General features: G+C 45.1%; 1 protein-coding gene across 1 annotated transcript in view; it reads right to left on the reverse strand.

Moving 5' to 3' along the window:
• FAM114A1 (family with sequence similarity 114 member A1) overlaps nucleotides 1-6,883 on the reverse strand; it is a 64,197-nt gene extending 57,314 nt beyond the window's left edge. Inside the window, exon 1 of the mRNA XM_050947731.1 lies at nucleotides 6,771-6,883. The gene's annotated coding sequence lies outside the window, so the exon portion shown is untranslated. The remainder of the gene's footprint in view (nucleotides 1-6,770) is intronic.
• Between the last annotated feature and the right edge of the window lie 9,578 nt (nucleotides 6,884-16,461).

Here is a 16,461-nt window from a genome sequence, read left to right on the forward strand (position 1 = left end):
TCCCTTGTGGTTTATGTACTGGGTGCCCTGGTGCTCCGGTGCCAAGATAGGGATATGGGTTCCATCTATCGCCCCACCACAGTTAGGGAATCCCATTGCAGCAAAGCCATCCACTATGACTGCACATTTCCCAGAGTCACTACCTTTCGTAGCAGCAGCTTAATGATTGCTTTGGCTACTTGCATCACAGCAGCCCCCACAGTAGATTTTCCCACTCCAAATTGAGTCCCAACTGACCGGTAGCTGTCTGGCGTGGCAAACTTCCAGAGGGCTATTGCCACTCACTTCTCAACTGTGAGGGCTGCTCTCATCTTGGTATTCTGGCGTTTCAGGGCAGGGGAAAGCAAGTCACAAAGTTTCATGAAAGTGCCCTTATGCATGGGAAAGTTTCGCAGCCACTGGGAATCGTCCCAAACCTGCAAAACTATGCGGTCCCACCAGTCTGTGCTTGTTTCCTGGGCCCAAAATCGGCGTTCAATGGCTAGAACCTGCCCCATTAACAGCAGGATCTCTAAAGTGCAGGGGCCCATGGTTTGAGAGAATTCTGTGTCCATGTCCTCATCACTCTCGTCGGCGCGCTGCCATAGCTGCCTCCTCCTCGCCCGGTTTTGCAGGTCCTGGTTCAGCATAGACTGCACGAGAATGCGTGAGATGTTTACAACATTCACGATTGCGGTCTTGATCTGAGCAGGGTCCATGCTTGCTGTGCTATGGCATTTGAACAGTTCACCCAGGAAAAAAGGAGCGAAACGGTTGTCTGCTGCTTTCAGTGAGGGAGGGGTGAGGCTGTACCCAGAACCACCCGCGACAATATTTTTTGCCCCATCAGGCTCTAGGATCTCAACCCAGAATTCCAAGGGGCGGGGGAGACTGCGGGAACTATGGGATAGTTACCCACAGTGCAACGCTCCGGAAATCGACACTACCGTCGGTACATGGATGCACACCGCCGAATTAATGTGCTTACTGTGGCTGCGTGCACTCGACTTTATACAATCTGTTTTAAAAAACCGGTTTCTGTAAAATCGGAATAATCCCGTAGTGTAGACGTACCCAATGTTTCTAGTATCCATCCTACATGTCATCCATATTCTGATCTCATGTGAAAACTGAATTTTTCTTTTCTACAGTCATTTTTTAAACTTTGAACCAGAACCAGAACTCTGTAAAGCATTTTCAAGTACTATTTGTATGAAAGCTGCTATAAAACATGCATTTTGTAGTATAAAAATATGCTGTTTATTCGCAGTGGGGGTGCGTGCAGTCCATTCTTAAAATATTTTGTGAGTCTTCCAGCTCTTGCAAATCCCACTTACAGTGAGTCTGATTCTGATTTCATTTGTACTGATGAAAACTAGGAGTAACTCTACTGAAGTCAGTGGACTGATTCCAGCTCTTGTGGCCCCTTTACACTGTCTGGTGTAAAGCGGCCATGCAGTGGGCTCTGGGGGGAATTTCTCTGAAATTAATTTAGTATTTGCAGCCGTAAAGCCCCCCACTGGAGCGTACTCCAGACAGATCTGGGACAGAGACTGCCCAGACAGGTCTGATTGGCTAGCCTGGGTAATGCTAGGTAAAAGCAGGCACTGGAGCTGCTCTAATTTATACTGGGGACTACTCTGGTTCCCAAAGCAGCCTGGAATCCAAAAGACAAAAAGATGGTGTAAAGCCATCTTTGCGTGATATTCCTCCTGGACTGCACCTTCTCTGCTGCACCTCCTGAAAGGTGCAATGAGATGGGATTGGAATCGGGCATAGTGAGTGTAGGCAGCTGATGCACACGTAACGCTTGAGGGAAAAGCATTTAAAGAAAAACTGAAAATCTGTTAAGAATTCAGAGCAGGATATATATGCAGACAGGAAATATAGATGCATCTATTCAAACTCAGCTCTTTATTAATTACCTAGAGCCACAGGTGACATGACTTGACAATTCAGAAGTCTGTTTTACCTGCAAGCTTGCTGAGAACACAACCATATACAGCATAACAGGGGAGAGAGCCCTGGAAAATAATTAATAGATTTTAAGGACAGACAGGACTACTCTGATCATCCAGTCTGACTGTGTGTATAACTCAGCCTAGAGAACTTCACCCAGTAATTTTTATAGTGAAGGGAACTGTTCTTCCTTACTATGTAAGTGAACACTATTGAAATTTAGCAGTTTGTAATATCATCAGCTGCTGCAGAGAAATTATCTGAATGTAGGTCTTGAAAGACAAATGAAGGAGAACTGCCTTTCAGATATATTGGGCTTGATTCTTCTCTCATACCAGTTTTACACAAATGTAGGATCCTTAGCTCCCATGGAGTTATTTCAGATTTACAATAACAGTGAGTTTTCAAATATGAATACATAACTTCAAGTGTACAGTTTTAGTAGGTACATTCCTCATTTTAGGCCCAAATGTACTTCTGTCCCACACAAATCTGGGGCTCTCTCATGTTTGTAATGTTTTTTTTCCAGTATTTTTTTTACTAGTAATTAAAGTGATAGAAAAGTTTACATGCAATAAATAAGTGAACTCCACATTCAAGTTTTTTCTGGTATATGAAGTTGGTTATATCACTTAGGAATGTAATTCATTTTAACTGTTGGTAACTCGCACTTTGGATTTTGGCTACTTGAGTTATATACAAAACATATTTGTAATGAAAGACTATACAAAGAATCTGATTGATATGATTGAAGCAGAACTAGCTGGATTCTGATCTTGCTTACACTAGCGTAAATTAGGAGTAGTTTAACCGAAGAGTTAAACTGGTAGAAAACCAGAGAGGAGAGTTAATCCCTATTTATCTGAAATTAAAACTTTTTCCTTCACTTTTCAGTTAATTCTTGTTAACATTAGCTCATTTTCAGTCCTTTATAGTCTCATAAGAAATAGCAACATTTTAATTTAAAATTACGTGATGATTGTAAGCTAATGAAATTGCATGTATGCAGAAAAATATATAGGGAGATTGCAGTCTGATCCTGTGAGATGAGTGAGATATGAGGGCTCTAAGCAGCTTGAAAGATCACATCCTAAGAAGTACAGAAGATATCACTCAAGTGGTTCCATTCTTTTCTCTCCTAAAGGCCCCAGAGAGTGTTTTGAGGGAATTGTTCATTTGTCCTGAAGGATCTCTTGTCAGAACTGCCATAGAGATTTATTTTCATCTCCTTTCCTGTTAAGAGGTGAATGTAAGGCCATTGGGAGAGAGATGATTTGAGCTGCAGTGCCATTGGCATGCAGAGGACATGCAGGCTCTAGGTTTCATTTTCATAAGTCCCACATGATAGTTTCCAGACCCACTGATTAAGAATGGGATGAGAGGGTGCTGTCAGAAGCTTAATCTGAATGAAATAGTGGTCATGTTAGTGCATTGGGTTGGGGAGAAAACTTGAAGGCAGGTCAGGGCATGGTTTCAGCAGCCATTAGTTTTTCAGCAGGCATTCATTACTGAAATGGCTTCTCCACGATTTGTTCAAGATGTTTGTTATTTGGATGGTGTTTTGGGACTGTGTGTCCCTAGAATTTCAAGTGCTTTCAGTAGCTCTCTATTCTGGAACTCACATCTACAGATGGTTGGGCACAGCCCAGGTTTGTGGTTTTTATTGAGGGTGCAGTATGCCTGTTTGGGGCAGGGTTGTCATTTTTTGTTTATTATACATTTAAAGAATATTTATTTTTCCCACTTCCCCTTCACTTCACTGAATTACTTTCCTCCTCCAATTGTCCTCATGCTGAAAAAGACAACAAACAACTGGCACAGTTGTTTTCAGCAGCACTTTACCTGCTGTGTAATGCAGCTTTTAACTTGCACTTCTTACTTAAAATAGTAACATGGGAGACAATTAACATTTCTAACTCTGGTTCTTTGTAAACAGAGAAAGTTATCAATTCCTGAATCTGGTCTCTCTGATTGATCCAGAAAAGATTACGGCTTTGTATACATTAGACCAGGGATCAGCAACCTTTGGCACGCGGCCTGTCATGGTAAGCACCCTGGTGGGCCGGGCTGGTTTGTTTATCTGTCGCGTCCGCAGGTTCAGCCAATTGCAGCTCCCACTGGCGGGAACGGCGTGGGCCAGTGGTGCCACGATCGGCCAAACCTGCGGACGTGGCAAGTAAACAAACTGGCCCAGCCCGCCGGGAGCTTACTCTGGTGGGCCATGCGCCAAAGGTTGCCAATCCCGGCATTAGACCTCTTTTTTTTCTAAATTTCACATTATTGCTTCCACCTGTGGAGCAACAGAGAGTGCTGGGGCAGAGTGACTACCAGCCTTTTAATGGCCATGTCATCTACTCCTGATCTGAACAGGAATTACACAGGAGTTAGGGATGGAAATTAAATTAAAAAAAAAAACACCCTCTAGCGTAGAGAAGTTCTGTGCAGATTGTATAACAAAAATCCATGAGGGGAAAGGAGTGAATATTCAGCAATTACTGCACCTGAAGAAGGAGTGGCAATGGCAGAATCCAAAGGTGTACTGTACAGGGATCATAGTCATCTATTGGTTGAGCACTAACAGTATGCCTGGCACTGCACACGCAAGAATGATCCCTGTTCCCAAGAGCTTTTAGTCTTCACCTTGAATGGTCGCTTAGGATATGTCTATACTACAATTAAACACTCGGGGCTGGCCTGTGTCAGCTGATTCAGGCTCACAGGACTCAGGCTAAGGGGCTGTTTAATTGTGATGTACACATTCTGGGGGACATTCCTCCATTGCAAGGTCTCTGAACCTGAATGTCTACACTGCAATTAAACAGCCCTGTGAGCCAAAGCCCCACAAGCCCAAGTCAGTGGACACAGACCAGCCATTAGTTTTTAACTGCACTATAGACAAACCCTTAGAATGTGTGTTAATTATTTACACTAAACAATCTGTTCCACCTTATATTCAGCTGTGACACTCTGAGAACCTTTTCCAGACTTGAGGAAAAGCTCTTTGTAGCTCAAAGCTTGTCACTTTCACCAACAGAACTTGGTCTAATAAAAGATATTACTTCACCCACCTTATTTCTCCAAAATTGTGTGGTTTATTAAAGTTTGTATTCAAAGCTACAGCTACAGCAATGCTGGAGGTGAGAATTCAAATCCTATTCGGTGAATTTAGGAGTCTGAAGTGTATTGTTTATCCAATTTTCAATGCTGCATCCTTGGGGCAGGGACGAGTCTTCCTCTGTGTCTGTACAGTTCAATGAATACCATTGACAGTCAATGAACAATAAAAGTCACAGATAAACAACAAGCACTTGGTGACATTTTAATTATTGGTTTATATTGTTATTTACTTATCTTTGGAAAAATGCATTTACAACTCACACTGGTTACATTTATCACAATGTTAGCAATGTTTGCCATTATGAGTATAGCAAATACCATAAATGCGGAAGTACGGATACATTCTGTCTAGGTTTTAATGGTGTTCACTGGCTGATGATTCTGGTGGCATTACATGATGAGAAATAGTTTGTTTCTAGTTAAAGAACAGATTCTATCCAGAGATATTTGCACACAACTTCCACAGAATTCAGTGGAATTAAGTGCATGTATATGATGGCATAATTTAGCATTAATAGCTTAATTATGGACCTAATCCAGCAAAGATTTATATACACTTGTAAATTTGAGTGATGCATATATATGACTTTACAGGATTGGATCCTATATTTGGAAACTCACCTAAGTTCATCATAAGTGAATGCAATTGGTCAGTTAAACCCCTTCCCCAATGAGCTAGGTAGGTATACAGCATTCTGCTAGACAGAGGCTAAAAACAGTTTGCAGAATGAAAGGAAACAAAAACAGCAATGAAAATGTTTCAGCTCAGCATAATGTGTAATTCAGCTGGTCATGCACATGATCCTACAAAAAAGTAGCCTACATTCACATTAAAAAGTAATTGAATCAGTTAGCTCCTCTGTATCTAAACTAAGCACATGGAACTGTTCTTCTGTAGGTTTGAAGAAGGAAGATTCAGGGCCATGTTCACACATGCTGTAAGTGGACACATCTCTGTTGATGTTAGTGGAGCTGCATCCACTTATACCAGTTTGAAGTTTACAATCCTGTGTAAAGTTAGGAAAAGCTACACGAAGCTGTAAGAAAACAAAGATAGCTCCCTAGTTGAGAGCATCCTAAATACTATCTCTCCTGTTTCCTTGCAGCTACTGCTACCCTAAAAACCACACCACGCTTTAAAAAGAACACGTTAGTAGCAGTAGCAAGTAGTTTAGTAGTTCATCTCTGGGATTAGCGTGCCCCCTGCTGGTTTCCAGTTTTAGATGCAAAGTTCAGAGTTCCTCAAAAGCAAAGATGAAAGTACAAACACAGAGAGGCATTTCAAAATAAATCTCAGTGTGCATTGACGCAGGGTATTTTGCAAATGGTCCGGTGTGGGCATGTTTTTAAGCAGCAGCTGTTTCCCCTTTTGTTAGGGTCCTTAATTAACTGTACACTTGACCTTGATGGGATTCTAAAGAACCCCATGGAAATATCAGCTGCAGGGGAGAGGTGGACGAATGATATTTGGGGGCGACGGGGCGGCTCCTATTTCATTGAAAAGTGCCACGAAGCCTGGAAAGCAGCTCGCTGGATAGATTTGCTATTATTAACCCAGCTCTAGCCCGTGCCCCGCTCTCAGGGCACGAATCAGCAGCGGCAAGAACTCTGGTCCGCTAAAAGCCAGTGGGATCGAGTTTCCCCCAAGGCAGGGAAGTTCCTTTGAAATCTCTCTAGACAGTCTCAGAAGTAGGGGAAATCGTTTAGTTCCTTACCGCTTCGCAGCTGAGCTGTGCTGGGGCCGACGCGCCCCCGGCTCCTTCCTCCTCCCCGCCACGCCACGTCGGCAGGCACTGGGACAGGGAGGAGGAGGAGGAAGCGGGGCAGCTGCTGGCCGGCGGAGGGAGGGCTCTGGCTCTGCCTTCCCGTCACGCTGGAGCTGCTGCTTAATGCAACGGGCTTGCTGGAGCTTTCCAAGCCTCGCTCAAACCAGCACAGCCTCGTGGGCTGGCCAGGACGGCGCGGCTTGCAGCGGCTGAAGAACGCGCGGAAGGGGGGGCTGGTCGAGCCTGGGGCGCGCAGCCCGGGGCCTCGCGTACAGTGGCTCCCTTGGCCTGGGGGTGCTGCGGGGTGTTCCTAACCCCTGGGCTTTAAGTTTCTCCGAGCTGAAATCAGTCATTTGTATTCGAACAGCCCTTCAAATAACCAACCAGCCGCACCCCTCTGTTTGTGTGGCCCTGATACTTTTTGTGCAATTGCCTCAGTGATCGCCCCCCACACCCTGGTCTTTCTTCTGTGCCTCTAACGCTGACCGACAGACTGCGGGAGATTATTAAGCGATGACTGCTAAGATTTTCCAAGCCGCTCCCTGTAATGGGACTTGGGCACCCAAATCCTGGAGGCAGCTTTGAAAAATCTCAGCCTGGATGGAATGCTGCCTGCAAGTGATTTCCCTACACCCCCACCCCCCCGAATTTTCCCAACACCCCAACCCCCTAACAGTTTTGTGAGCTAGTTACACACCAATTTAGTGACTGTTTGGAAATCTGAATTTCAACTGAAACATTAATACACACTTTAAAAGCTTATACAGTGTATGATAAAATATGTGTGTCTGAAAAAGTATAATAGATTTGAAAAGTATGAACCTAGTGTAGCTTCCTTATACAGCTGTTGTTTTTTATGATGTCAGTGCATTCATTTTGGTGATGTTGGCCAACCTAATAATTTCAAATGATGATTTGTAAGCAAAGTCTAAATGAGCTCTCCCTGACAGCTAGTGATGAGCTGGGGCTGTGGGAAAAGGCTTCTGTCATAAACCTAGTCCCAGATTTGGACCTTAGCGTCCAAAATATGGGGGTTAGCATGAAAACCTCCAAGCTTAGTTACCAGCTTGGACCTGGTAAAGCTGCCACCACCCAAAAAATTAGAGTGTTTTGGGGCACTCTGGTCTCCCTAAAAACCTTCCCTGGGGACCCCAAGACCCAAATTCCTTGAGTCTCACAACAAAGGGGAATAAACCATTTCCCTTCCCTTCTCCCTTCCAGGTATTCCCTCCCTGGGTTCCTGGAGAGATAAACAGAAGCAAACTCTGTGAATCTAAACAGAGGGATTTCACTCTCCCCGTTTCCAGCCTTGGAAAACAGAAGTACCGAGAGCTAATCTCTCTTCCCCCCTCACCCAGAGGGAATGCAAAGTCAGGCTAGTAAATCTAACACACACAGATTTTCCCCAGACTTCTTCCTCCCACCAATTCCCTGGTGAGCACAGACTCAATTCCCTGGAGTTCCCCACTAAAGAAAAACTCCAACAGGTCTTAAAAAGAAAGCTTTATGTAAAAAGAAAGAAAAATACATAAAAATGGGCTCTCTGTATTAAGGTGACAAATACAGAGTCAATTGCTTAAAAGAAATATGAATAAACAGCCTTATTCAAAAAGAATACAATTCAAAACACTTCAGCAACTACACACATGTAAAATACAAAAAAACATATAAATCACTATCTGATCTTTTGTACTTACAACTGGGAAACAGAAGATTAGAAAGCAGGAAATAGAGAAATCCTTCCCATAGCCGAGAGGGAGATAGGCACAAGAAAAAGAACTCAGACACAATCTTCCCTCCACCCAGACCTGAAAAAGTCTGGTTTCCTGATTGGTCCTCTGGTCAGGTGCTTCAGGTTACCTCTTTCCAGGTGTAAGAGACATTAACCCTTAGCTATCTGTTTATGACAGCTTCAGGGCCAGATTATATTTACATTCAAACTTAATCTACCTAGGTATCCAGCAAACAGAGCTGTGTTGTCCAAGTGATAGATTTTGGCTGGGGTTGGGTTACAAACCACTTGAATGGGGGGGCTGGGGGGAATGGAGGATGAAATATTGTTGTATGAGTAAAGAGCAGTAGAACTGTACTTAACCTGTGATGATTTGAAGGCATCAAGAGAGAGGGTGGGGACCTGTCCCTCTCCACTGTTTAAAGACAGAGCTGATTAGGCTCCATAGATAGTTTTTTGTTCTGTTAAGTGACCACTGCAGCTGAAATCACTGACAATCAGGTCTAAGTGCTTAGTCCTGTTGTGGGGACAGCGTTCCTGTGGGTACAGTGTTTTTGTGTAAGAGACAGGCCAGACTGTGCTAGCAGTGAGCGAGGTTCCCGCACTGAGAGCTCAGCTGAAATGACTGAGAGCTGGTGGAACCTCAAGAGACCAACTCGCAGAGGTCACAGTGGCAAGTGGCAGCAGAAGGTGACTGCGCAGGGCCATTGGCAACAGAGTGGTGGAGTGAACGGTGGCACAACGAACAGATGTGGCCAGAGTGAACAGTGAGCAGCTGGAGGAACAAGCAAGGTGCCTTCTTGTCCCCCACCTGGAAGGTGTACTCATGTGAAAGCACCTCTGAACTCTGAGTCTCCACTGACCAAGGACAACACTGCTGAGTGGAGTGAGGTGGAGGGAAAAGTGAGGGGCATGTTAAATAAACATTTGTTTGTTGGAACATATTTTAGTCACTTTGCTCCAGAATGCTAGATTTGTGACTGGGAATGGACACTTATATAAATATGTTTCGTAGTAGGCCAAGATTTTTAAAATGCATTATTTGCCAAGGTTGTTATCTCACATTGTTGCTATCTTGAGAGGTCATTATGTTGGGGAGTTTCTGTACTAAATATTTTTATTATTATAATTAATTTTTACATAAGAATGGTCATACTGGGTCAGACCAATTGTCCATATAGCCCAGTACCCTGTCTAACAACAGTGGTCAAGGCCAGGTGCTTCAGAGGGAATGAACAGAACAGGTAATCATCAAGTGACCATCCCCTGTTGCCCATTCCCAGCTTCTGGCAAACAGGCTAGGAATACTCAGAGCATGGTGTTGCATCCCTCCCCATCCTGGCTAATAGCCACAGATGGACCTGTTCTCCAGGAATTTATCTAGTTCTTTTTATAATCCTGTTATAGTTTTGGTCTTCACAGCATCCCCTGGCAAAGAGTTCCCTGGGTTGACTTTATATTGTGTGAAGAAGTACTTCCTTTTGTTTTTTTAAACCTGCTGCCTATTGATTTCATTGGGTGACTGCTAGTTCTTGTGTTATGTGAAGGATTAAATAAAATTTCCTTATTCACTTTCTTTGCACCAGTCAAGATTTTGTAGACCTCTAGCATATCCCCCCTTAGTCATCTCTTTTCTAAGATGAAAATTCCCAGTCATTTTAATCTCTCCTCCTGTTTCATACCCCTGATCGTTTTAGTTGCCCATCTCTGTACCTTTTCCAATTCCAATATATTTTTTTTGGGATGGGGTGACCAGATCTGCACACACTATTCAAGGTGTGCACGTACCATGGATTTATATAGAGGCAATATGATATTTTCTGTCTTATTATCTACCCCTTTCTTAATGATTCCCAACATTGTTTGCTTTTGTGACTGCTGCTGCACATTGACTCATAAACTCATAGACTCATAGGTCAGAAGGGACCAATATGATCATCTAGTCTGACCTCTGGCACAAGGCAGGCCACAGAACCCTACCCATCCACTTTTATAACAACCCCTAACCCAGGACTGAGTTATTGAAATCCTCAAAATTGGTTTGAAGACCTCAAGCTGCAGAGAATCCACCAGCAAGCGACCCATGCCCCACGCTGCAGGGGAAGGCGAAAAACCTCCAGGGCACCTGCCAATCCGCCCTGGAGGAAAATTCCTTCCCGACCCCAAATATGGCGATCAGCTAAACCCTGAGCATGTGGGCAAGACTCACCAGCCAGCACCCAAGAAGGAATTCTCTGCAGTAACTCAGTTCCCATCCCATCCAACATCTCCCCGCAGACCATTGAGCAGACTTATCTGGTGATAATCCAAGATCAATTGCCCAAATTAAAGTATCCTATCATAACATCCCCTCCATATACTTATCAAGCTTAGTCTTAAAGCCAGATAAGTCTTTTACCCCCACTACTTCCCTCGGAAGGCTGTTCCAGAACTTCACTCCCCTAATGGTTAGAAACCTTCGTCTAATTTCAAGTCTAAACTTCCTAATATCCAGTTTGTACCCATTCGTCCTCGTGCCTACATTAGTACTAAACTTAAATAATTCCTCTCCCTCCCTAACGTTAACCCCCCTGATATATTTATATAGAGCAAGCATATCCCCCCGCAGCCTTCTTTTGGCCAGGCTAAACAAGCCAAGGTCTTTAAGTCTCCTTTCATAAGGCAGGTTTTCCATTCCTCGGATCATCCTAGTAGCCCGTCTCTGGACCTGTTCCAGTTTGAAATCATCCTTCTTGAACATGGGACACCAGAACTGCACACAATATTCCAGATGGGGTCTCACCAGCGCCTTATATAACGGTACTAACACCTCCTTATCCTTGCTGGAAATACCTCGCCTGATGCATCCTAAAATCGCATTTGCTTTTTTAACAACCGTATCACATTGAGTGGATGTTTTCAGAGAACTATCCACAATGATTCCAAGATCTCTTTCACGAATGTTAACAGCTAATTCAGATGCCATCATTTTGTATGTATAGTTGAGATTGCTTTCCCATGTGCATTACTTTGCATTTATCAACATTGAATTTCATCTGCCATTTTGTTGCCCAGTCACCCAGTTTTGTGAGATCCCTTTGTAGCTCTTCGCAGTCTTCCTGGGACTTAACTATATTGAATAGTTTTGCATCATCTGCAAATTTTGCCACCTCACTGTTTACCCATTTTTCCGGATGAATATATTGAACAGTACTGGTCCCAGTACTGACCCCTCAAGGATACCACACTTTATCTCTCTCCATTCTGAAAACTGATAATTTATTCCTACTGTTTGTTTCCCATCTTTTAGCCAGTTACGGATCCATGAGAGGACTTTCCTCTTACCCCATGATGGCTTACTTTTCAAAAGTCAATTTAAATTAAATACTTTTTTTTTAAATGTAAATTTTTTTTAGAACTCTAGACCAGTTATGTGTTTTGGTGTAACTTGCATTATTCTTATGTTAAATTTGGATAATCGTAACAAAACATTTACTTTATTCGTATCTCTTTTATATATTTCTTTGATCTGACACCCCCCCTGTAAATTTGAACACCCCCCCTAATTTCAATTCCTGGGGAAACCACTGCTGCCCGCTGATCCGGCGGGTAGTGTAGACAAGACCACGGTTGCCACTTAAATACACCAGTGTTGGAGGATCTATTGCCCTGTTATCCCAATGCATTGAAACTACTGTGATCTAATTTGATCACTTTCATGGTTTACCAGCTCTCTTTTTTTGAGGTTTATTTATATAACTTTAGGCAGCTAAAAAAACAAAACACAGAACCACCAAGTCTCATGCCTTTCAGGAGGAGAGGACTGTTCCCTTTGAGGGAGTCATTTCAAAGTGTTTAGCCTCTGAGGAGGAAGGATATAGCAGTGAGTGTTTTTATCTGAGAGTACGTCTACAGTACGAAATTAATTCGAAGTTATTTTATTCAAATTTCCTGAATTGAGTTCATACATTTGATGTTGTGTCCCCACTAAAGCGTGTGAATTCATCGGAGTGTGTCCACAATACCAAGGTTAGCATTGAATGGTGGAGCGTTGCACTGTGGCAGCTGTCCCACAGTTCCTGCAGTCTGCCGCCCATTGGAATTGTGGGTTAAGCTCCCAGTGGATGATGGGGCAAAAACATTCTCATGAGTTTTTCTGGGTGTGTGCCATCACTTGCTCCTTCCTCCATGACAGCTACGGCAGACGCCATGCTGCTAGCAGATGGTGCAGCACTGTGCACTGCCTGTCTCCTGGTATGTTGAATCCACTTCTAATGTCCTCTCCTCTTTCTATCTACTCTTTCATCTAACCATTTCCCGCTGTTTCTCGGCCATCGTGAACAGAGCTGCACAGCTTCCGCTGCTTTTTCCATGTTGTCTGTCCTGGGCTCCCGTGGAAGCTACAGAAGATAACAATTCCACACCGTTTCTCGGCTATCATGAACAGAGTTGCACAGCTTCCGCAGCAAACTCTGCTTATGTTACTGCCGCAAATTCTGCTTTCACCGCTTTTTCCATGTTGTCACTCCTGGGCTCCCGTGGAAGCTACAGAGGGCAACAATTCCCTGCTGTTTCTCGCCCATCATGAACAGAGCTGCACAGACAATCTGGAGAAAATGGCGGAAGCTGTCCTGGGCTCCCTTGGAAGCTACAGAAGACAACCATTTACTGCCTTTTATCGGCTTTCTTGAACTGAACAGCTCATTTCGCACTCTTTTTCAAGGATTACCCCTGCAGTCACCATTGCACGGCAAACATGGAGCCTGCTCAGATCTCTGCTGCAGTTTTGACCATTGTAAATACCTCGCACATTATCCAGCAATATGTTCAGTACCTGCAAAACCAGGCGAGGAACCGAAGACAATGCGATTACTATACTGATGAGGACATGGACACAGACGTTCCTAGATGCACGGCATGTGGCGATTGGGAGATCATGATGGCATTGGGCCAGCTTCATGCCATGGAGCGCTGATCCTGGGCCCAGGAAACAAGCACAGACTGATCAGATCGCATAGTGTTGCAGGTCTGGGATGATTCCCAGTGGCTGCGAAACTTTCATATGCATAGGACCATTTCCATGGAACTTTGTGACTTGCTGTCCCCTGGCCTGAAGTGCAAAGACACCAAAGTGAGAGCAACCCTCACCATCGAGAAGCGAGTGGCCATAGCACTGTGGAAGCTTGCAACGCCCGACAGCTACTGGTCAGTCGGGAATCAGTTTGGAGTGGGCAAATCTACTGTAGGGGCTGCTGTGCTGCAAGTAGCCAACACAATCATTGAGCAGCTGCTATCAAGGGTAGTGACTTTGGGAAATGTGCAGACCACTGTGGATGGCTTTAATGCGCTGGGCGGCTGGGGTTCCCTAACTGCAGTAGGGCGATAGACGGAACGCATATCCCCATCTTGGCCCCGGCACACCGGGGTGGCCAGTACATAAACCGCAAGGGGAACTTTTCCATGGTGCTGCAAGCACTGCTGGATCACAAGGGACGTTTCACCAACATCAACGTGGGATAGCCAGGAAAGGTGCATGATGCTTGCATCTTCGGGAACTCTGGTCTGTTTGAACAGCTGCAGGAAGGGACTTACTTACCAGACCAGAAAATTACTGTTGGGGATGTTGAAATCCCTATAGTTATCCTCGGGGACCCAGACTACCCCTTAATGCCATGGCTCATGAACCCGTACACAGGCATCCTGGACAGTGGTAAGGAGCAATTCAACTGTAGGCTGAGCAAGTGCAGAATGGTGGTGGAGTGTACTTTCGGATGTTTGAAAGGGCACTGGCACAGTTTACTGACTCGGTTAGATCTCAGCACAACCAATATTCCAATTGTAATTGCTGCTTGTTGTGTGCTCCACAATCTCTGTGAGAGTAAGGGGGAGACTTTTATGGCAGGGTGGGAGGTTGAGGCAACTCGCCTGGCTGCCAGTTTTGCACAGCCAGACAACAGGGCAATTAGAAGAGCGCAGCAGGGCGTGCTGCGCATCAGAGAAGCTTTGAAAGCCAGTTTCATGACTGGCCAGGGTATGGTGTGACAGTTGTGTTTGTTTTTCTTGAAGTTATCCACCCCCTATATATATGAAAGGAAATAAAGTCAAAATTGTTTAAAAACTGTTCTTTATTATTTGATGCACAACGCATTGAGAGCAATTATAAGGTAGACTGGGGGAGGTGGTGTGTGGGTTAGGGGGATGGAGAAGGAGGGAAGGACAAGTCCAGAAACCAAATCAAAAGTTCGCATATGTCAGCTTTCTGGTGCTTGTGCGATCCTCTGGGGTTGAGTGTGTGGGTCCCTGTAGCCTCCCGCCTCGTGTTCTTGGGCGTCTCGGTGAGGAGGCTATGGAACTTGGGGAGGAGGGAGGGCGGTTATACAGAGGCTGCAGAGGCAGTCTGTGGTCTTGCTGCCTTTCCCGCATTAGCTCCACCATACAGCAGAGCATGTCCCCTATTAGCTTGACCATAGGGTCCTGCCTGCTCTCATCGCGTGCCTCCCTCCTCTCTTTGAGTTCCTGTAATGCTTTACGGGACTCCACAATTGTTTGCCTCCATGCATTCAGCTGGACCCTATCAATGCGGGAGGACTGCATGAGCTCTGCGAACATGTCGTCCCGAGTTTGTTTTTGACACCTTCTAATCTGGACCAGCCTCTGGGATGGAGTAGATAGGGGCCAAGCTGAAACATTTGCACCTGTGGGAGGAGAAAAAGGGAGGGTTGTATTTTAAAAAATGTGTTGCAAAGAACAAAGGGGGCAGTTTGGTATGAGTAAGCCATCACACATGGCCAGGCAACAGGATTAATCTTGCAGGCAGCCCCTAGGGGCACGCGGGGTTCTGCTGCTTCTACATTCATTTTAATGTTTCAAACTGCTGGGCCCCCTTTCCCACAGCAAGCAATGTCTGGTGGGTTTGTCATATAAAAGGAGGGCCTACGGGCTCTCTGGGATGATCACTGCACACAACAACAACCCCCACCCCCTACCACGTGGCTCCGATCAGGCTCAGAGCAGGGATGAGCCATTTACTGTAAATGCAAACAACCCAGCACGGCTGGGTTCTGCCCCCCACCAACCCCCACCACGTGGCTCCGATCAGGCTCTCACTCACCAGAAGTACCTTCTCAAGGGTCATGGAACCAGAGCCTGCCTTGGGAGTGAGGGGAGGCTATTGGATCCAGCATTAAGATTAGTTCCTGGCTAGAGTGGAAAACGGATTCCCCACTTGCCGCCTGTGCACTGTCATCTTCCTCCTCCTCCTCTCTCTGTGCAACTCCCCTCTTGCAGGTGTCCATGGACAGTGGTGGGGTAGTGGTGGCATCACCCCCCACAATTGCATGGAGCTCACAGTAAAAGTGGAATGTATGGGGCTGTGACCCAGAGTGCCCATTTGCCTCCCTGGCTTTTTGGTATGATTGCCTCAGTGCTTTGATTTTTGTACTGGAATAGCCTCTTTCTGTATGGACCTGGAGACTTTAGTGTAAGTATTTGCGTTCCTTTATTTGGAACGTAGTTCTGCCATGACAGATTCATCTCCCCAGCATGCTATGAGATCCAGTACCTCCCGTTCAGACCATACTGGAGCTCATCTGCGAATCTGGGACTGCGTGATCTCCTGTGATGGTGGACTGTGCTGATGGTCACCTGTGCTGCTGGTGACCAAACAGGAAATGAAATTCAAAAGCTCCCGGGGCTTTTCCTGCCCACCTGGCTAGTGCATTGGAGTTGAGAGTGTTGACCAGAGCGGTCACAAGGGAGCATCCTGGGATAGCTTCCGGAGGCCAATAACATCGATTTGTGTCCACAATACCTTTAACCCGGGATTACGATCTCTATTTAAGTGTTACTCCACTTGCTGAGGTGGAGTACAGAAATTGAATTAAAGAGCCCTTTAAATCGAAAAAACCCATTTGGTCATGTGGACGGAAT

The sequence above is a fragment of the Gopherus flavomarginatus genome, chromosome 3, assembly GCF_025201925.1.
Source record: "Gopherus flavomarginatus isolate rGopFla2 chromosome 3, rGopFla2.mat.asm, whole genome shotgun sequence".
Lineage (NCBI taxonomy): Eukaryota > Metazoa > Chordata > Testudines > Testudinidae > Gopherus > Gopherus flavomarginatus.